General features: G+C 34.3%; 1 pseudogene; it reads left to right on the top strand.

Annotated features, from left to right (window-relative positions):
* The first annotated feature begins 2,077 nt into the window (after positions 1-2,077).
* LOC145280567 (U2 spliceosomal RNA) lies at positions 2,078-2,193 on the top strand (annotated as a pseudogene).
* Positions 2,194-23,964: the final 21,771 nt, after the last annotated feature.

The raw sequence follows: 23,964 nt of genomic DNA, 5'->3' as shown, positions 1-23,964 counted from the left end.
ATAAATTTGCGTTATCGCAACAGCCCCTTACCATTTATTTCTCGCTGGCAGTGGCCATTGGTTTATACTGGAATTTGAGTGGCACTAAGCCTCCCCAAGGTCCCAGTTCTCTTCGCGCTTGTCCAGCGGAGGTCTGGCCAGTGCTCCGTCCTCGGTCTTTCCATTCTCGGCTCTTTGGTATCTATTTTCTATTGGAGGGAACGGGAATGAGAAAATGGGAGGGGATGCGTGATGGGGTTGTAGAACTTGTAGATATGCAGCTTCAGTGTTCTTTATTCCCTGTAACGCTTCTTCATTATATTGTATACTTGTATTATTCTCGGCATTCAAGGGTTTTCCTTAATATTTCAGCTGTTTTTATTATCGTTAGTCGTTGTATTTTTGCAGCTATTCCTCTTATTCCAATTTCTGCCATTCTTTTGTCAAAGTTTTTCGAAATTGTTCCTAGTGCTCCTACTATTATCGGTATTATTTTTATTTTCTTCATCATCCAAATTCCTTTTAACTCTCTGGCTAGCTCTGTGTATTGGCTTCGTTTCTCCTTTTCTTTCATACTCACCCTATGGTCAGCTGGGGCAGCAATGTCTACGATTTGGCAGGATTTTTCTTTCTTGTTAATTATTAGGTAATCTGGTCTTCTTGCTTGGATGGGTTTGTCCGTCTGTATGTCCATGTTCCATAGGATTTTGTGGTTCTCGTTTTCGAGTGCTGTTGCGGGTTTATGCTTGTCTGCACGGTTAAATGTCTTGTCTGCACGGTTAAATGTTTTGTTTGCACGGTTAAATGTCTTGTCTGCACGGTTAAATGTTTTGTCTGCACGGTTAAATGTTTTGTCTGCACGGTTAAATGTCTTGTCTGCACAGTTAAATGACTTGTCTGCACGGTTAAATGTTTTGTCTGCACGGTTAAATGTCTTGTCTGCACGGTTAAATGTTTTGTCTGCACGGTTAAATGTCTTGTCTGCACGGTTAAATGTCTTGTCTGAACGGTTAAATGTCTTGTCTGCATGGTTAAATGTCTTGTCTGCACGGTTAAATGTTTTGTCTGCACGGTTAAATGTCTTGTCTGCACGGGTAAATGTTTTGTCTGCACGGTTAAATGTCTTGTCGGCACGGTTAAATGTCTTGTCTGCACGGTTAAATGTTTTGTCTGCACGGTTAAATGTCTTGTCTGCACGGTTAAATGTCTTGTCTGCACGGTTAAATGTTTTGTCTGCACGGTTAAATGTCTTGTCTGCACGGTTAAATGTTTTGTCTGCACGGTTAGATGTTTTGTCTGCACGGTTAAAATGCAGCCGTTTGCACAATTCCCTGTTCATCGCCCCCCCTACTTTGTCATGCCTATTTTTGTATTCCTTTTGGGCCAGTTTGCTGCATTCATCTCTTTGTCTACAGAGTCTGCATTTTCTGTTTTCTCATGTTTTATCGATCGTTGCTTTGATATGGTTGGTTCTTATCGAGTTATCTTGTTCTGCAGTAATTAGAGATTCAGTTTCTCGGTTTATATGTCCTTTTCGCATCTCTGCCTAGGTGTTTTCTTATTCTCATCTTTTGTCATTCTTATGAATCTTCCGTGGAGTTGTTTCTCTTCCCATTTCTCTTTTTTCGTTTTGTCATTTGTCTCTCTGTTTTCTGTTTTTTTAAGTGTCTCTCGCTGTCATAATTATCTTTTCAGTGTTTTGCTTTATGTATTTTTCTAGTTCTTTTTTTTTTTTAGTCCTCCACACAATCTTCTATACAGATCAGTCCGCTACCGCCGTCTTTCCTTTTCACATAGAGTCTGTCAATATTATCCTTTGGGTGTAGTGCGTTATGCATATTCATGAGTTTCCTGGTCTTCTGGTCGAACTGTCTTAGTTCTTCTTTTGTCCATCCTATAAACGGTCCAGATTATTATTATTATCCTTATATTATTACGCTTATCGCCCCGTCCGTTATCGCTGTGCATCCCTAAAAAAGGAAAGGGGAATATTCCAAAAAGTGGAATATTCCAAATAAACCTTGTCACCCTTGAAAAGGAAATTGAAATATTAAAAAAAATATGGTGTCGCTGTTGAGGCAAAGCTAATTAAATTGATTTGTCTTTCTTGGCCTTTTGGCTAAGATTAAAGTGTAGTATCTGTTCTTCAGGTGCTACATTTCGATTTCTTCTCTCTCAGTGGAAGAGAAATCCTTTACGACTAAGACAATTTTTCTCCACGTTAAAAAAACGACCCTGGTGTCTAAATCTGTCCCGTGGGGAGGCATTGTGAATAGGTACTATGTTTAATGTAACAAAGTTTTAATATTAAAAAAGTAACTGGAAAAAGATATTTCTGATTTAATTATCAAATGCCCTGAAAAATATCCGTTCTGATTTTTTTTATTGCCTCCTTACAAGGGCGGAATTGGACATTAGGTCAGTTAGAAATTTAGGGGGAAACCAGCTCCCCAAAACGAGATCTCTGGTCAATAACAAAAATAAGAATTGTATCAGTAATGAAGGATTTCTCCTTCATTAACCAAGACCAAAAAATAGGGGGATTTAAGTCACTGGAATGCTGAAACTGATAGTACACTCAGACATTCATGTTTAAGCAACGGTTACCTAATCCCTAATCGTGTTAATGTTTTTATGTATTACTTTCGAAAAGCTGCTTAAACAGTTTATGATTTAAACATTACTTTATATCAAGTATATTTTAAGCAGTGGGGTACGGGATATGAAGTCAGTCTCGGAAATTACTCAAACCGTTTACGAATTAAACATTACTTTATTTCATGTATATTTTTAACAGTGGGGTGGGGGATATTAAATCAGTCCCGAAAATGGGTGAACCCGTTTACGCATTACGCATTGCTTTATTTAATGTATATTTTTAACATTGGGGTGGGAAATATACAGTCGGTTCCGGAAATGGCTGCAACAGTTTGCTATTTAGACATTATATTATTTCATGTATATTTTTAGCAGTGTGTTGGGAATATAAAGTCAGTCCCGGAAATGGCTGAAACAATTTACTATTTAGACAACAGTTTACGATTAAACCATTACTTTATTTAATGCCCATTTTCAACAATGGGGTGGCGGACATGAAGTCAGTCCAGTGATTGAATGAGATGTGCAAATATATACTATCAAAAAGCGTCGCCCAGTATTTAATGAGATAGATGGAAAACATATAGTAGCAAAATACCCAGCGTCGCCCGGAATTGAATGAGATAGGTGAACGATATATATTAGCAGAATATGTGGCGACACCCGAGGTTGGATAAAATAGGTGAAAAATATATACTATGCGAATACCCAGCATTTGTTTGTTTGTAATGAAATAATCAGCCGAGGCAATATATCAAAGTTATTATTTAAGTAAGGGGGAGCGACATAGTGGGTTAAAGTTATGAAAATTATTGTTGAAATTGGTAACATATCTAAGAATTATGAAAAATGATGAAATGTGCGTTACTTGATTTGTGTGTGTGTAATGATATAATAAGCCCTGACAATATATCAAATATATTATATAAGTAGGAGTGAGTGGCATAATGTGGGTTTTTAATTATAACAAATATTGTCGAAATTAGTAACATATCCAGAATTATGAACAAAGATTAAATATGAGTTAATCGTGTGTGTGTTTTTAATAAAATAATCAACCCAGAAAATATATCAAAGTAATTATATAACTAAGATAAGGATGGTGTAAATTATGAAAAATAATTGTCAAAATTAGTAACATATCCAAGAATTATGAAAAATGATAATATTTTATTCAATGCATTAGTGTGTTTTCAATGAAATAATCAGACCAGACAATATATCAAATATATTATTTGAGTAAGTGGAGCGATGATGTGGGTTAAAATGATGAAAAATGCTTGTCGACATAAGTAACATATCCAAGAATTATGAATAATGACGAAATGTTAGTTAATTGTTTGGTGTGTTCGAAATGAAATAATCATCCGAGATAATATATCAAAGTTATTATGTTTGTTGTGGGTGGTTGATAATGTGGGTTAAAAATATTCAAAATAATTGTCGAAATGTGCAACATATAAAAGAATTAAGAAAAATGATGAAGTGTGAGTAAATTGATATGTATGTTTTTTATGAAATAATCAGCCCAGAAAATATATCAAAGTGTTATTTTAGTAAGAGAGGGCGACGAGGATGGTTTTAATTATAAAAAACTTATTGTCGAAATTAGTAAGATATCCAATAATTACGAAAAATTACGAAATGTGATTTAATTGATTGGTGTGTTTATAATAAAATAATCAGCCTAGACAATATATCAAAGTTATTATTTTAGTAAAGGGGAAGAAGATAAGGAGAGCATAAATTATGAAAAATTATTGTCGAAATTAGTAACATATCCAAGAATTACGAAAAATGATGAAATATTAGTTAATTGATTGGTCTGTTTGTAAGCAAATAATCAGCCTAGACAATATATCAAAGTTATTATTTAGTAAAGAGGGAAGGGCAAAAATGTGGGTTAAAATTATGAAAAATGATTGTCGAAATAAGTAACATATCCAAGAATTATGAAAAATGATTAAATGTGATTTCATGCATTAGTGTGTTTGTAATAAAATAATAAGCCCAGAACATATTTCAAAGTTATTATTTTATCAAGAGAGGGCGATAATGTGGGTATAAATTATGAAAAATGATTGTCGAAATTAGTAACATACCCAAGAATTATGAAAAATGATGAAATGGAGGTTAATTGTTTAGTATGTATAATGAAATAATCAGCCCAGCAAATGTATCAAAGTTATTATTTTAGAAAGGTTGGACGAAAGCATTGGTTTAAATTATAAAAAAAATATTGTCGAAATTAGTAATATATCCAAGAATTACAAAAAATGATGAAATGTGAGTTGATTGATGTGTGTGTTTGTAATGAAATAATCAGCCTAGAAAATATATCAAAGTTATTATTTTAGTAAGGTGTGTAATATGGTGAGTTTAAATGATGAAAAATTATTGTCAAAATAAGTACCATATCCAAGAATTATTAAAAATAAAAATGATGAAATGTGAGTTAATTAATAGTTGTGTTTTTTTATAAAATAATTAGTCGATACAATATATCAAATTTAATATTTTAGTAAAGGGAGAGGCGATAATGTGGGTTGAAATTATGCAAAATTATTGTCGAACATGGTAACATATTCAATAATTATGAAAAATGATAAAATATGAGTTAATTGATCGGTGTGTTTGTAATGAAATAATCAGCTCATGAAATATATCAAAGTTATTATTTTAGTAAGGGGGGCAGTACAGTTTTAATAAAAAAAACTAGAATATGATTGTGCCTTCATTCATGCTGAATAGAACGCTCACAGCATGCCCAGCAACAATATATTGCATAGGAAAAATGCTGCTGTGGAATTTCCACAGATCCTGCTAGTTATTATTATTATTATTATTATTATTATTATTATTATTATTATTATTATTATTAATTTATTGATTTATTTATATTTTTATGAAGATCATTTATAATATAGCTTGACGAGCCCCCACAATATAAGTTAGGGTATTGGGGTATTTTTATACTTTACTTATGTTTTATTATTACCGGCACGAACAAACCTTCCGTATATATGTTACAGGGGTAATTTAATTTTAAAATTTTAATTCGAAAAAGCTTTCACAATATATGTTACGTGCAAGATAGATGTCTAGGAGTAGACACACAACAGATGTTGAAAATAAAATGAAAGTAAGAGTTTAAAAAGGACAAAAGGAATTTATTGAACAGATAAAAGAAATGGCAACGAATATTTAAAGGTGTAAAGGAGGTAACTAACGTTTGTCGTGATATGATAATAGAGTTTGAGAAAATATAAAAATACTTTTACTTTGGTCAATATATATGATGAGAAAATCAATATTTATCAATTCTCCGTTTATTTTGTGAAGGCGTTTACAATAGGCTTGTTTCAGGAAATTCCTTACGATCAGATTTCATCCCAGGAAATATACCGGAGTCATAAAGGTCGCTCATAAGCTGATTTAATAAAGGTCCCTCATAGTTGATTTAATAACTGAAAGTATGACGATATTAGCATCTATTTATAGTCATGTTGACTGGAACATTCTAGAATTTCTGAAAATGGAACATCTCGACTTTGGAACCTTTCAGAGTCCTCGAGAAAGAACATTTTCAGTTCTATTTGTAGATATTTCAAGACACACTTAAAAAGAATATTTAAAATTTTTTTAAACTGTTATGTAATATATTTTATTAGTAAAAGTTTTATATTATTATATATTATAAGATATATTTTATATTATGATATATTATAATATTAATTTGATATATCTATTTATATATATTTTATATTTCATATTATCATTTATGTAGGAAATGGTAATTTCTTTATATTTTAGAGGGCCACACAGTCCTCTCATGACATCGGTGATGTTATATTTATCATGTTTTCTCATAATGTTTTAACAGTAAAGAATGGCACTTCCGGTTATATCAATTCCTATTATTTCATTTTTAACTTGATCTACATACTGTTCTTCCATGATGCACAGTTAATTATTTATCGGATTTTAGATAAAAAATTGAATTGTACCACTTATTTTTACAGATAAAAATTTTATTTTCAATAAGACCCTTTAAGAACATTTTATCATAAAACATATATAACACTTGGGAGAAAAAGTCTCTTTTACATAATATATTTCTATCGTAAAAGAATTGCATTATTATTATTATTGTTTATTAATAAAAATATGTGATCACTTTTTACATACAGTGCAATAAACGCAATACAAGAAATAAATACACTGATGTGAATAAAATTAAACAGCTTTCAGTAGATATGCCCAAAAATCTTAGGTTGAGCACTCTAGTAATAAAAATTTCAGATGACTTGTAGCAACAACGCATAATTCCTCGTAAAAGAATAGAGCATTCTTGGTATCTCATAATACGTAATATTAGAATTTATATTTTACTTATCTTATTGATTGTGTTGATTGGGCAATGCGTTAGAAGGCCTCCTGTCCCGACTAATAACCGTTTTTGTTGGTTTTGTACTGATTGACACCGACTGTATATGTGCATATCAATTTGTTAATTCCTTCGACTGAAAATGATTGGTTTAGAAGGTCAAGTTTTGCAAGTCACAATTTGCGGTAATGAGGTTATTTGGGTCACGTTTGACGAATGTATACATTGTTAAAGGAATAAGAAGTCTTCAAAATAGACCCATTACAAATAAGTAAACAGAATTCCGGTCAATAATTGTTATTACTCTCTCTCTCTCTCTCTCTCTCTCTCTCTTTATATATATATATATATATATATATATATATATATATATATATATATATATATATATATATATATAGAGAGAGAGAGAGAGAGAGAGATGTGTACTTCTGACGTTGCCTAGTCGTCAAATACACATAAATGTTACAATTTAATTCCAGCAGATTTCTCATTTCTCATTATAGAGATAATTCTCTATTGGTTATTATACAATATATAGTAATGATTTTAAAAGTTATAAAAAATATGCCTTGAATACCATCCGCTAGAACTGAAACGGAAATGTTTTAACGTATCAGCATTAGTTTTTTTTTATCTCTCCAGCGTCGTTACCGTCTGAGCTACCGAGAGATAGATACAACCCTTAAAAATTAACCGACTTTGAACTATGAATGTTTAAGTTTGATCATGTTTAAAAGTAACAGTAGTAGTAATGTTTTATTGGACATACCCTGAAAAGGTCAACTGTTTTTTTGAAATTTTAATCACTTAGACACAATTTTTGTCAGCAAAAAAACTAATCCAAAGTGTGCTACAAGTCCAAATACCATATATATAAAATTTCAACCAATGCATAAGTTTTCGCAAACTCACCGACAAAGTTACTTATATATATATATATATATATATATATATATATATATATATATATATATATATATATATAAATTCAATGCAAAATACATCTTCGATACAAACATGTTATTTTATTCGTTTTTGTTTTTGCAATACGTTTTGAATGAAGTAAATTATTTATACGAAAGTGTATTTTTACCTAAATGTGAGTTGGGAATAATAATGAGGTCCCGATTTAGAATCTCGCTAGATTCAGCCACTCTGATGAGTTGTAAACAACGAAACACATGTCAGTGGATTACTATATTAAAAAAAAACAATATATATATATATATATATAGTCTGTTTATTATACAAACATTATTGGTTACAAATGTGTATATATGTTTCGGTGGAGTCCCTATTTAAAAAAAAAAAACCATCTCGTCATACCAAAGAAGGAAACTTATTGAAACGAAACTCAAAGTTCAATTTGTTTTGGATATAAAATATCCGGGTGTAGATTATACTTGGAGAGAAAAGGGGGTTGTATAGTTTGTGTAGAGATTTTTCGAGGAGTGGGTGGCAAACAAAGGAGAGAAGTACGATTTGCCCGGGTCAGGTTAGACATTTTAATTACACGGGTGTCTCTGTGTTTGCTTTGATCTGAAGTAATATATCCTCATCAGCGTTGCTTCTTCATTTTAAGACTACATAGCTGTTTTTTTTTTGAGTGGTGCATTCCTTATCTATCTATTTTATTCATAAACTCTATTTATTTATTTTATTCCTCGCTTTTTTATTGATTCGTTTATTTCTCATTTTTATTAGTTAATATGCGTCTATATGAACAAATTAACAGTCTGTAAACAAATATACAGGTACAGTTATATTATTCAAATGATGGTGGCATCGTGAGAGGTACACTTCTCACTCTAACGTGTCCGAAGCAATTAGATAAGCAAAAGTTCTTGTTTCTATATATAAACTTAATTTCGATGGTTGTCATTTTTTCATTTCGGCCATTAACATCATCCTTACTACTAGGATATATGATATATTTTGTCAGTTAATGTGCTTCGTTATAGAGATAGGTTTTCCAATCTGTTTACTTGTCATAGGTATATATCAGGTTTTAAGCGTGATAAAAGGAATTTATGTCTATGGAGACAGCTTTGTATAGAATCTAACTCTTTGTTTAAGAACAACGAGCCGTGAAAATTATACTGTGGTTCTACAGCGTTTTTTTAATCTGTAGAGTCTAATTCTTCACGTAAATTTCTTAATTTTTTTATTAACTGCAAACGTTTTTAAAAGATTTGAAAATTTACGTGTGTTTTCCATGCCGTAGTTTGTAGGGTCAAACCCCGCACGTAAATTTCTCCATGTTTTTTTTCGTTAACTGGGAAGAAGTTTATATAAAATAATTTTATAAACGAAACAATACGTTCTCTAGAGTGTAATGTAGAATAACATATATTTTAGACTAAGTTACTACATAGAAGCACGTGAAGCTTCCTCCCGGCCGATTTTACGGATTTCGATGACAAAAAATATATGGGAGTGTGAAATATTTGTTGATCATCATTCAATCCCAGGCAACGGCAGGTCCCCCTCCTAGTATATATATATATATATATATATATATATATATATATATATATATATATATATATATATATATATACATAGTATAAATTTCATCAGGCATCATGGATAGACTTCGAGGTCTGTGCAAGTTGAATCTCGTAAGAGATCTCTGTCTGTTGAAATATGTATACACATGTACAGCCAGTAATGTTTATAAAAATAAAGATATTTTTCTTTTACATTATATAGTCACTGCTCATCACTACTCAAGTATAAAGGGTATTAGTGTTTACCTAATGGAAATTTAAGAAGTTAATTTATTTTAGAGGACGACTGTTCAAGAACATGTACACAGGTTTGACTTAAAAAGATTATGTTATAGTCAACCGAGAAGCAATTCCATGATATTGTGTTCCACATACGAGCAGTTCTAGGAAAATTTATGCTAGTGAAATTTTCGCTTTGATTTAGTCACAAATAAAATAAGAGAAATTGCTTATAGTTGTTGTAGCTAGTTTGAATTACAGAGGCGAACCATAGAGTGAGCTCAGTCTAGCACCTGCCATAAAAATAACGATAAAGCAGAGATGCTCACAACGTCTCTTCTATTCCAAAAAGAAAACAGAGAGGAGAAAACGGGCATCGCTCCGAGATGTCGAAGTCGGTTTTGTACCCTATCGTGGCAGGAAATGATTCTGTGATGCGACAACGGTACTCCCTCCTAGGACGTATTGAGGTTTTATACAGGTAGAACATTGCATCGCGAGTGAAATATCTACTGGAGCCATAAAATGATCCAACCACTCTTTTCCGGCCACCTTGACAACGCATTTGATATATGTGTTGCATTTTAGATAAGGAGTGAAGGTCATTCCCAAAGGTTTGACAAAGCATTGTGCTTTTCAAGGAGGGGAGCCATCCATTTCAATTAGGGCCAGGTGGAGAGCAGACTATTGGTGATGGATAGGAAGAAGTTTGGTTTTAGATGCATAGTATTTAACCTGCCATCTTTCACTCCATTGACGCACGTATTCAAGATCACTAGTATCTTCTGCATAAAAGTCTATGAACGATTTCAGAATATGATTTGGGAGATCATTGATGAAAATTAGGAAGAGAGTTAGACCCAGGATGGAATCCTGAGTGACGCCATCGTTGATACTACGAGATTCTTATTTCTGCTTATCGGTAATTATTCTTATAAACATATTAGAGACAAAAGATCTAACAATTGAGAAGACATTTCCATCTACGAAGTGAAGAAGACCTTTATGCCATAACCTATTAAAAGCCTTTTATATATCAAGAGCAATTGAAACGAAGCACTCATCGAGAGATTCACTAATCCTGTGTTATATTACAGTTACCATATCAGCTGTAGATCTACCAGGACTGAAAGCATATTGCAAGGCACTGTGGAGGTTGATTTGCTAAGGTGGTTGACCACTTCTCTATTTATCACAGCAACTTACTCATGACTAGGGCTAAGACAAGAGAATATTCTTATTGTTTTAACTCTCGAGTATATATCTAACACAGTTAGCCGCAAATAATCAATCGAGAACCACACCCCTCTATCTCAAAACATATAAGATATTAACTGATATATACTGGAGAGTCAAAATAATGAAAACAATATTCTCTTCTTATAGGCCTACTCATGAATTATAAGAGACTGATCGGTCTGTATTGAGAGGCAGATGACCGATCTCCAGAATTTTAAAATACAGGGCAGACTGATGAAGTTTAAAAGCATTATTCCTTAAAGTAACACAAACATGGTTATAAGTATGTTTATAAGTATGTTTATAAGTATGGGGGCTTGTTTTCTGAGATCTTTTGAGCACTACGATTAGAATGCCGTCAGGGTCAACAACTCTACTTGTTATTGGGCACAGGATTTTTATTGAATTTACATTTAGAAAACAACAATAAAACCACTATATAAATTTATTTATACAAACATTCATGGCTACATATGTGCATACATGTTTCTGTAATCACCCGCGTTGGGGGATTACATCTTCAGGCCAAGAATTATCGTTGAGAACTTTTGGCCTGAAGACGTAATCCCCAAACGCGGGTGATTACAGAAACATGTATGCACATATGTAGCCATCAATGTTTGTATAAATACATTTAATATAACTGCTCTGTTTACTCATTGAGCACTCTTTGGTAGACACATGTTGTTTCATTGGATGCACTTCTAGGAAACTAAACTCTACTGGCTAAATATATACATATATATATATACATATATATGATTGTAACGTCTTGTCAGACGAGTGCCACACGTACATACATACATACATACATACATACATACATACATATGACATTGTACGGATGCAATGTAAATTTATGCATCCGTATGCCTATATGAAGCACGCGAACCAAACGCAATTCAGTAAATCATCAAGAAAGATTAGCAATGATATTACAAATTTCTTTTTACTAATCAAAAGAGCACTCTTTGTCTGCTGACATTGTTTAGCTAAAAGTAAGATTTCTATTTTTCGCACGCGTCAAGAACACAGTGGAGCCACAAACGACTGATTTGATTTCAGTCTTAAACACCTCTCCAATGAAGACGTGAGATACAGCAAAACAATCATATCAAAAATAATGGACACTCCCATCGAATACCGATGTATGACGTTCAGGTATCTAAGTCGTCCGTAATACACACAGATTATTGGTTTATAGTGGTGAAGACTTTCTTGGAACAACTGCTAGACTAAGTCGGTGCAAAGGATTGCAATAAGACAAGCAGATAGCAGATCTCAGTTTGTACATGAAAGTTTTCCTTTCATAGGAAGATTAATGTCTCTGTAATAGAATGTTTAAAAATTGTCTGAAGTAAAAATGCAAGATAGAAAAGGAAATGCATGAAGCAGAAAGATTATAACGGATCCATCATCAAGGTTTTTAGAGAAAGTAATTAACATGTTTTGGGTATGTTTTCTGACTATCAAGTTCAAGCTCAGTAAAATAATATATCAAAAAGATTTCATTTAACGAAGATCAAGAGGACAACCTAAAAAGACATAGGCTTAACAGATAAAGGTTTATATTCCTATGTTGTTCCTAACAACGGAAACCGTGATAATTGGCGATTTTGTTTTCAAGCATGTAGCGAAGAATATAAGTCAAGTAGCAATTACTGATAAAATATCTTATTTCATAAACTTATAATCATTATTCGTTATAACCGGTGACCCAATAATTAAAAAAAACATCTTTTAAAATTAGTATGATGCTCCGGACAGTTTAAAGACTTATTGATCGTGTTTAGTGGAGCGTTATTTTATTTTACTGACAAAATAAATAAATCAATAAATAAAATAAAATCTTAGATTAGTAATGAACTAATGTAATGTATCATTTTAATGCTTATGTGCGTAAATTAGGCAAGGAATAATACGTAAATAGGGGGGATAGGTAGAGAGAAAATATGGAATTACTAGCATTAATATATGCGTGCTTTCCTGACCGATATGGTAATTCTTTTATTAAATCGTCGCCATTTAGTCTGAAACAACGTGTAATTTCCATGCGCCCTGCTCTATAATATAAATGTTGTTCGTGTCATTCTGATTGTTGAGACTCTTGTCTAAATCTCGACATTGTAATGCCATTTTATAGTCTCATAACGTCAACAGGCTCATTTTATTATCCGCTAAAAGAAAAGCGTTCTTGTCCATAAAAGGTGTCTGCTCTAAATAAAAGACGGACATTTTGCAAGCAGCATACATATATTCCTCCCTTTCGCTTTATTCTCTCTCTCCCGCACAATATATATATATATATATATATATATATATATATATATATATATATATATGTATGTTATTTCATGTACCCCCATAAAATATTATCAGGCGATATGATATATTATGTATAGATTTTCAGCATTTACTTTAATAGTGCACAATTCGTGAACAAAGATAAGTAATAAGTTATACACACACACACACACACACACACACACACACACACACACACACACACATATATATATATATAGATTGCAGGTGGAAGGACCTGAACTCTCAACGTTTCGCCCGATTTATGCGGGCTTTTTCAAGAGGAATGGTCATTGACAAGAGGGTCGGGAGATTTGGGCCTATATATAAGTATAGGGAGGAGCAGCATATTTTCTTATGTAAATATACATATATACAGTTTATGATTAGAGAAAATAATGATAATAAATTGGAGTAAACTAGCGTAGTGATTTGAAAGATTGCATCTAAAAATAAAAACAGTAATAAAATTAATAAATTGATAAAATGAGACGAGAAAATTAATTGGGTTAAAAAAATATCGTAGAGATTTAAAAGATTGCGTCTGAAAATGCAACCGTGATAGATTAAGTAAATAAAATGAAACGGGATTACGAAGAGAGTTTTTAAAAATTAAAGACAATTGAATTGGGATAAAATAGCGTAGTAACTTGAAAGATGGCGTCTAAAAATAAAAATATAAAGTGATAAAATGACGTCTAAAAATAGACACTGATAAAATAAAATACAGAAAATAAATAAAATAAAAATAATAAAATGTAGTGAAATTACGAATGGATCTTTTTTATATACATGTTTCAAGTTTGACCTGTGTCTTAATTGTTCTCTTTAATAATCATTTTCGACAGATAGGCAGCAATGTGGAAAAAACCTTTTCTTGGTTTAATTATATTGTTGGAATGGGAGATTATAGCCGGCTCAATTAAACGTCGTGGGAATCTGTTATGTATGTGCTTAATGAAAGTTGCTTTGCTAAAATTAAAATGGTGGTCATTTTCCATGATGTGACAAAATATAGCATGAAATGGCAGAAACACTAGAAGAAGACCTCCGATCCGTAGTGGAATGGGGATAAAAATGGATGGTCACCTTCAATGTTGCCAAGACTAAACTTGTTTCCTTCAATAATCACAAGACACCTTCTCTACCGCAAATAGCAATGGCCAGTGACTCTTTATCTGAAAGTACATCTTTTAAACTCCTCGGCCTAAGGTTTACAGCAAACATGAGTTGGAACAATTACATTGAGAACATTGCCAGGACCGCTGCGAAGAAGGTGGGTTCTCTCTGCCGTGCTAGAAAGCTATTAAGCTATTAACGCCTGAAAGTATCCTATACCTCTATAAGGCCACCATTCGCCCATGTATGGAGTATTGTTGTCATATTTGGGCTGGTGCACCTGCCACTAGTCTCTCGCTCCTAGACAAGGTTCAAAAGAGAGTCGCCAATCTGATAGGTCCTGAACTGTCAGCTAAACTTCAGCCTCTGTCACATCGACAAAATGTTGCATCCCTCTATCTGTTCTACAAGTACTTTAATGGTGAATGCTCCGACGAACTGCAAGCACTTGTACCCCCTCGACGTAAATACCCCCGACAAACGCGACAAGCAGATAAATCCCACCCCATTCACAGTAGAGATCCCTAGATGCAAGAGATACTTCTACTCCAGTAATTTCTTCCCCAGAACAGCTAGACTTGTGAATTCCCGTCCGGGTCTCTGCTTCCCCAACTGTACTGACATTGAGAAGTTCAAGTGCAACGTGAACCGACATATTGCTGCCCAACTCCCTACACAGTACCCCTGATGCTTATTCCCCCTACAACAAAGTAGAAATATGCCTTGTTTGGGGTGAAAATGTAATAATAATAAAAAAAATGTAGTGTATTGTTATTTTTCACATCTCGTTTGTGTTCATATATTCTTTTATGTAAATTTTGTTGAGTTTCTCCTACGTATATTTTCCCTTCCACAATCAGTATATATATTCCGGCCTTGATGTTAGTGTTGGTATTAGTTATAATTTTACGTGTTAAACCCCTAAGTGTTAAAGAGGATAATTTTGTTATTTGAATGCCTGTCTTATTTAGGTTTTTATAGATTGTGTCGTTTTTATTAGTTGGTAATATTAATTGTCTGTCGTGTGTCTGGTTATTTAGGGAATTGTCTCGGTTTCGGTTATGGTAAATTTTAGTGCTTTCCTTTTTGTATTTGTCACAAAATGTTGAGGGTATTTTAAGTTCATAAATGTACGCTCAATATATTCAAATTCTTCCTTGATGTATTCTTCACTGCATATTCTCAAGGCCATAAGAAAAATCCTATTAGAATACCTTTTCTCACTCTATCATCGTGATGAGAATAAAAATGTATGTAACCGCTTTTATTCGTTACTTTTCGATGGACTTTAAAACTTAGATGATCATTGTTATTTATGATATTGATGTCCAGAAAATGTATGGAGTTGTATCTTTCTGTTCCATGCGTATAGTTTATAGTCGGTTCGATTTTATTTAATTTATTAGTGATATTCTCTATTTTGGAAGACATGGGGAGAAAAATAAAGATGTCATCTATGTATCGATAGTAGGAGGTACCCTTGCGCAATTTATATTTCATGGGTCCGGTCTCTATGAATTCCAAAAATAGACATGCCAAGACCCCACTTAAGGGGTTACCCATGGGCAGTCCACATTTTTGTCTGTAGTAGACTTCATCGAATGTGAAATAGGTCATGTCAACGCATTAGGGTTTTTATTTTATTAAGAAGGTAGCCAGCGTAATCCCGCATAAATCGGGCGAAACGTTGAGCGTTCAGGTCCTTCCACCTCCAATATATCTTTAATATCGTCGGATATGATCCATCTTATTAGCAATCTAATATAGAAATTATAGTATCACGAATATTGTATTGTAAGCTATTTACAATAGATAATGTTATTAATATCTTATTCAAATGGTCTGTAAAGTATAAATCTAATGTTTCCGGACTCATGTTTATCGGAAATGATTTCGTTAATTACATATGTAGGACAATACCGATTTAAAAAAAAATCAGTATATGTTTATGATAGTCTCCAGAAGCAACACTTTCCAGAGATATAAAGCTATCATTTAAGTCAAACGTAAAATTTCTGAGGCTTCATATCAACATCGCTTATGAACGAGAGTTGCAGGGCGCTAGAAAACCATCGTCTAAAACACGAGCAATTCATACGTCAATGGCGATCATAATATACATATACAGGCATAGCAATCTAGATGCGTGAATATATATGAATTGATATTCTATTTTCTTTAAATATTTAGAATGAAACTTTTGAGCCACTGATAACCATGGACAATAACACTCTAGCTGGAATTCATCATTCAAAGCCCTTGGCATAACACCCTCAGAAAACATGAGTTGAAGAAAACAGAAGGCATTGCCAAGGTTGCTGCAGAAAACTACCTTACAATATCTGACATATATAAAGCCATCATATGAGCCCGTGTATCAACTACTTGTCTCTCTACCTCTCTATTGTACGGGTGTAAAAAGAGTCTCTAATCTAATAGGTTCTCAACGTAAACCTCTGTCCCATGGCCGTAATATTGTACTCCTGGGCTTGTTAAATTGCTTTCATAGGATATGTTCATACAAAGGCATGGTACTGGTGTCCCCTCCACATAAATACCATCGAATAACTTCATAAGCATCAAAATCATACTCATTGTAGAGGTTCATGGTGCCGAAAAGCTTTCTATTCTAAAAGTTTCTGCCCTCGAAATGCTAGATTTTGGAACCCCCTCACTGTATCCTGCTTCCTAGACGGTAATAGCATACAGAAGTTTTAGTCTAATGAGAATAAACATTTCGCTGCTCAACTCCCTACTTATTTTTACCAACATGTTTTCTTGCTTATCCACTATTTTATAAACTAATTTCTCATTTTATTTGAAAGTTTTATTCCATATTTACATATGTATATCTTCATTCTTTATGTTTGATCTATGTTTTGTGCAGTGAAAGGGGAGCCTAGTAGTTATTGGCGCATTCCGACGGTCTCTTAGATGAGTATTTATATCGTTACTGAGGGCAATTCCTTTTTCTTTTGTCGATTATCAGTCTTCCATGTAGATCATTTGGGATACTGTCGTTTTGCATCCGACGGACAGGTCCACGCCAGCAAGAAAGTATACATACCGGGCACATCCATACGATTAAGGTCCTCGGTGTTTGTGATTGAGTCTGACCATTTGATACTTAGGATCCTCCTCAGATGGAAAAGTAAGGAGGCGTTTGTCCTGATGTGCATACAACGTCGAGTACTCGCTGCCGCACAGAAGCGTGCTCAGTATAAAGCCTTATACACAATCATCTTGGTATTGATTATTAATTTAGAATTCCCCAATATACTTGGAGTAAGTGCAGGTTGCACGGTCTATGCGTCGATCGAACTCTGGCCCATTGTCAAGATTGTCTGCTACAATTGACCCAAGGTATGTGAACACATGAATTGTTATTTGTTTGTCGTGATTGAAGAGGAGAGTCCAGGGTCCATTGTCAAACTAATGGTCAATTGAATGCAATCACAGGCCTTGGATAATCAGCTCAGAAGGCGCTGAATGTCCTTACTGTCCTCGGCGACCGTAGATCTTGGTTTTAGCCGTCAGTCTGGCAATGTTGTAGAGTTTACTGTCTAAAAGTCTTTGAAGGTAGATCTCTCATGTGGAGTTACCAAAGCCTGGTTGAGCATTACAGCAAAGTAGATGCCATGCAGGCTCAGTGCGAGTACGTAATCTTGCTTCACGCCACTCCACACATCAAAAGGTTATGATGCTGCTCTTTCGAACTGAACAGCACATTTCATGGCGACATGAAATGACCTGTTGATGCTCAGAAGCCACTCTGGGCATCCGATTTTCTCCGAAACCTTCCACAGACCATTGCTGCGAACAAGCTCGATAACTGCTTAGTGTAGGTGTTGCTTTTGCTTCCTACGTTTGTTCTGGGGCTGACACACACACACAGAGAGAGAGAGAGAGAGAGAGAGAGAGAGAGAGAGAGAGAGAGAGAAAGATCGTGTTGACCATGGAACGTTCGGCCTTAAAACCGCATTGCAACTCTGGATAAATCTTATGAGCAAGATTCATAACGACGTTGGCGAAATTTCTCTGTAATTGTTGCAGTCACTAAAGTCGCCTGTTTTTTTTTAAGTGTAATGATCCTGTAGTCTTGTGGTACTTCTCCCTCTTCCCAGCACTGGCATAGTATTTTATAGAGATGCTGAAAGAGTGGACCCTTACCATATCTGATCACTTCGGCTAGGATGCCGTCCAAGCCTGGTGCCTTTTCACTAGCCGGTCTATCAATACCCTTGGTGAGATTTTCAAGGATTGGCAGCACATCGAACCCATCCATGAGAGGAAAAAGACTCCCCACCTGTTAGTTTTAGTGGGGTTGTCTTGCTGTATTTCAGACTAAGTGTCTTCTATGTGCCATCATAGACACACTTGATATTGGAAGCATCTTGAGCCTGTTGAATGTCCCGATAGAGGTAGGTCCAATATCGGTTGACACAACTCTTGGTAGCACGCTGAACACTGATGCAGGTTGCAGTAGGGTTTGCACCGTGGATTTTGTTGGTTATTTCTTGTGCTTAAGCAGGGTAAGAGTTTGTTTCAGTAGTGTGTCAACTCAACTGCATAAGTATCGAACCAGTCATGGGACATGCTCTGCTTATTACTGGAGACTAAGAATGCTGTGATCTGTGTTTCGTTTTCATTCAAGCTCCCGATGCCAAAATAACCAAGACAGCCGAGGTGTGTGCACCCAATCGTACGTTAAAGAATCATCGGGCTATCAAATAGCTTCACCTTGTTCATGGCGCACTCCGATTTCTCAAAAAAAACATCTTTTACATATGGGATGGAACAGATGGTTGGAATGTATATGTTGAGAAGTGTGACCGACTTTATTTCCCTTCCTTGCCAGGCTGAGCAGCGTGTTCCTTACGGTTAAACCAATCTTTGTCAGCCGTTTGCCATGCCAGATTAAGGTGTAGTCTTTCACAGGGAGTGAACCCCTCTCCATAAAGGGGATCTCCTGCAATGCGGTAATGTCCACTCTAAGTTTCAATAGCTCATTATTGATAACTGTTGTATTGCTAGGGTCAGTTGTCAGGCCAGATATCATCGATCTCACGTTCCATGAAACGTGTTTCAAAGCAGGCTTCTTGATTGCCTTTGTTTTATTTATACGTTTAATGCTTGGTGTAGGATTTACAGAAAACATGCCATACTTTTCCTATTTATAAATCTTACGTACCCAGTTATGGCCCATGGCCAGAAGCTGCCTTGATTAAACGAGCAGTAGCTACTCAATTAAACTACAATTCTCCGCTTCCATTGACAAAAATGAATCCCTAAGCATCTGCACTACGCCAATTTGAGCAATGACCCACAGTAGATGCGTTATTTCTTGTTTTTACCGCTGATTTTCGGAGGTGCTGGAGTATTCTCTTAACGCACAGTGCCCGGGCAAGATAAGTTAGAAGAACAGGCTGCTACCCATGCAGCAGATACCCTGCTCTTCGTCAGAGGTATCCAAGGGAAGGACAGGGGCCCTATGCGGCTTGGGCACTGACGACGCCGCAAGAGTTGCCAGAGCGAAGTTGTAATTAGTGACGAACTGTCTTAGGAACTCCGACTCCGGATTACACTTTCACTGAAGTTAACTCCAACTTCAAAGTCTCACTCCTGATGGGTGAACAATGAGACAGCGGTGGTTTGAAATCGGGGGGTTCCTTCTTCTAGATGGTTGCTCTTGCCGATTTGTCGAGCACCATATATTAGGAGCTCCTAGTTTTCAGAGCCATTTACTAATCTGATGCACTACCACCTGTCAGTAAAATTAGTTTGTCAGGCTTAGTGACTAAACTACACGAGAAGGATAGAAGTAGGAGTAGATTGCCAGAAGCTATAAGTTTAACCATACTTTGGGAGTATTTTTTAGAAGAGTGAAACTTGTTCCCACTTCCACCATCCATCGGCAATATGCCAACAATTGAACACACACATACACACACACACACACACACACACATATATGTATATATATGATTATATATATATGTATGCATATATAAATGTATATATATATATATATATATATAGTTATTTAAGATTCTATCAAAGAACTGAAATTTCCTGAATTGTTATTAATTTATATCTAATACTACTAAAATTTCACAGAATCAAATGTCAATGTTCTTTCATCATGTTTGCAAAATAATAATAATAATAATAATAATAATAATAATAATAATAATAATAATAATAATAATCAAACTACATATAATTACCATTAACTATATTTACGCTTACCAGTTGTGTGGATAAATTAAAAAAAAAACAGTATATTAGTTCATATTTGAGTCCTACGTATAGAAATATATACTTATACATAACTTATATAGATATACGTAAACATATATATCATAATTATTACATATACAAATAATTATTATAATTATATCTATATATATATATATTATAAATATATAATTATTTTATAAATAAATATTTATTATGGACATACATATATATTTCATGTTTACTGACAATCATCAAGGTGGCTTATATAATAGAACGATATCAAACAATATGCGTCTGTAGTCTTAAGTTCTACTTGTGTAATCATTCTGCTTACCTTTGCTACGGCCATCAAATAATTTGGCAGGCACGGAAATTTCAATTTCCTGCTCGTAATGTTGTCTGGACGGGAAGATGTTCTAAGGTGATACGCTTGCCGGTGAATCAGTGGAGGTTACATGTCTTTGCAAATGGACAACGCATTGCTGTCCGTGAAAAATTCGACACCAAACTGGTCATAAATTAACTTTTATTTACCATAAAGATCGATAATCAGCATAAAACGCATACTTATTGCCATTGACTGCCACCATATTGCGACTGGTGTACGGTTATTGCCACCACGTAATGTTACTCTCAAATTTGTGACAAGAAAATGCGACATTTTAACGCTGCTCTTTTGCAGCACGTGATACATGCACTTGAAGAGATTTTGGTTATAGTCATGATTGTCTGTCTTTTTAGACTTCCAGTTTCTACTCCGCAGACGAGACCACGGTAATAAGCAAGATATGGTTCCTTCTGATTAATGAATATCTTCTCAGATAAACTAAAACTCCTCTTTCCCCAAGTTAACGATAACTTTCTTGTTCGTTTAACCATGCCTTATTCTCCAGCCAAATGGATAGCAAAAACCGGAAATCATAAAGTGCAGACAATCCTGACTATAGCAGTGTTTTTTAGTGAGGAAAATCTTTTACGGATTCATCCTCACCATCTGAACAAAACGTTTTCTACTGTAAAAAAAACTAATAAAGTTTATTGAATAAAAAAAAGACTCGGCATTTTATCATATGCAATATGACATGCTACAGTCATTAATAAAGAGAAATTTAGACTTTACTGGGGGGAGCATGTGGCTTTGCCAGGCGGAAAATATGCTTAAATATGATATTTGAATTCGTCTAGATTTCGTATATATTATTATAGATTTGTGATTTTAAATGTGAAAGAAAGAATTTAGGTGCTATCAGCTAGACTCGAAACCGAAACATCCAAATTTTAATCGACTAAAAACCCATAAAAGAACGGTCCGTGCTCTGCAATATTAATTTCGAAAGAGATAGATTTTGAAAATATGAAGACAAACAGACAGACTTATACCCTTTTATAGATAAGATTTCTTTTAAATTATTTCCCAAAATATAATAAACCGTTATAAATTCTGGGCCTATTTCACATTTTTCTTTTATTAGATGTTCAATATAATAGTTGCAATTTTTAATATTAAGATTTTAAACTATTACAATTTTTCATTTTTCTGATATTTGTTGAGAATTTCTTCGGCAATATTCAGTATTTAGATCTGCCATTGTTGTGATGTTTAATTTGTAATATTTTAACATTAATGTTCAATAAACACTGTATGATTTTGTTATTTTTCTGGCAAAACAGAAGTTTCCGCTCTGCGAAAACAGTAAACTAGCTGATAAAATTTTCCTGGCATTTTGAGATCTAATCCTTCAATATAATGCCAAAACTATAGCGAGAGTAAACAAAAGAAGTAAAAAGTGAAGGAAAGAAATGAAAGATAAAATCATTGAGAAATTTATTCCGAACCACAGTCTTCGGTGACGACTTAGAGTGTCACCTTAGCAATATTGGCAAGTGCTCTTTTTCTTATATCGCCAGAGACGAAACATACAAAAACGAAAGATCACCAAGCAGTACCGATAGCATGCATGAAAAAGTTTTCTGTCTAATTTATGGTATATCACGTTTAAGTTTTAAAAATAATTTCCTTGTTTAAGATGAAATTGAAGTAAAACATCTTAGTTTAGATGCGTCGATATATTTATAGATAAATCATATCTGTCTGTCTGTCTGTCTGTCAGTAAGAACACTCAATTATGTCCAAATCAATTAATTTGCGGGGGGGAATCAAGCAAGCATGGTTTAGTCGTTATCTAGGGAAAGAAGAGTGAAATTTACACAACACAGATTATAATGGCAGAGCACCTGTCTAATCGCGTCATAAACTGCTACATTTTTAGCGCATATTTGTACATCTCTTGGAAATCTATTCCGATGTCTAGAGAGCACCTTACTCTAGCTTAATCGAAATCGGCAGCGAAATATTTTTTTCTAATGCAAGAGGGACTAGTAAATTCAGAGAGACATCATAATGATCTTTGATGAAATTGTATGCCAAACGTTGGAGCTGAAGTGAACCAAGGCTACGTTTCTTCAGTCAGTTTTTGGAGTCCCCGAATCATTCGAGTAATCAGTCGTTGCACTCTTTCAGATGCTGGATATCACGTATAAGGGTACTTGTGCAGACGTTGAACTAGGCGTTCAGCTTTGCCCGTAGAATGATGTCATGCGCTCGGGTTTCACTGTAATCAATGCGCGGCAAAGAAGCAGACGATCTCTGGGGAAAATATTGGGAAAAAAATCAATGGGACCAGCCGGAAATATTTGACAGTTATCATTTTGAGTTTATGTGAATACAGAAGTTTAGTAATTGTCCTTTTGGCTCCATATTCAACCATATATCGGAAAGCTACTCGGTTGGGTTGTTGAGGTTTATTCCACATCCGCTGTCTCCTCTCACCTCACTTTAACATCGTCTGATGCGACCGTAGAAAAGTCTACCGACTCCTAAGGGAATATCCCGGCTGTCTTCATTTAATTTAATCAGTTTCCCAGCCCCATCATACAGGAAAAAATAACAACTGAGATTTGGGAAAATCGATGTGATCGGATTTGGCCAGAAATTTCGCGATTAAGGGGCCAAAGTTAAACGATTTGACCTTTGAGAACTCTACCAAACTCCTCCAACAATTTTTGGTGTAAACACTTGAAATTTTAGATATGGGTTCCTTGGACATGGATCTAACTTAATAACTTGATTAGAACCCAAAACAATAACTTTTAAGGGATCATAATAGGGGTCAAATTTAAAAAAAAATTGACCTTTTTTTTTGCTCAGCATACACCTCCAAACACGCGGGCGACGCCGGGCTGAAATGCTAGTTAGTTATAAAAAAAACTGCAAAAAAATAATACATGCAAAACACATAAAAAGTGCTTTTTTAAAAAACTGTTGTTAAAGAAATATGGAAAACAAAAATAAAAATTGTTATTCTT

This window comes from Euprymna scolopes, chromosome 7 (genome assembly GCF_053919585.1).
Source record: "Euprymna scolopes isolate OS-2025 chromosome 7, ASM5391958v1, whole genome shotgun sequence".
NCBI lineage: Eukaryota > Metazoa > Mollusca > Cephalopoda > Sepiida > Sepiolidae > Euprymna > Euprymna scolopes.
Note: the sequence above shows the minus strand (reverse complement) of the source record. Positions and strands in the feature narration are given on the sequence as shown.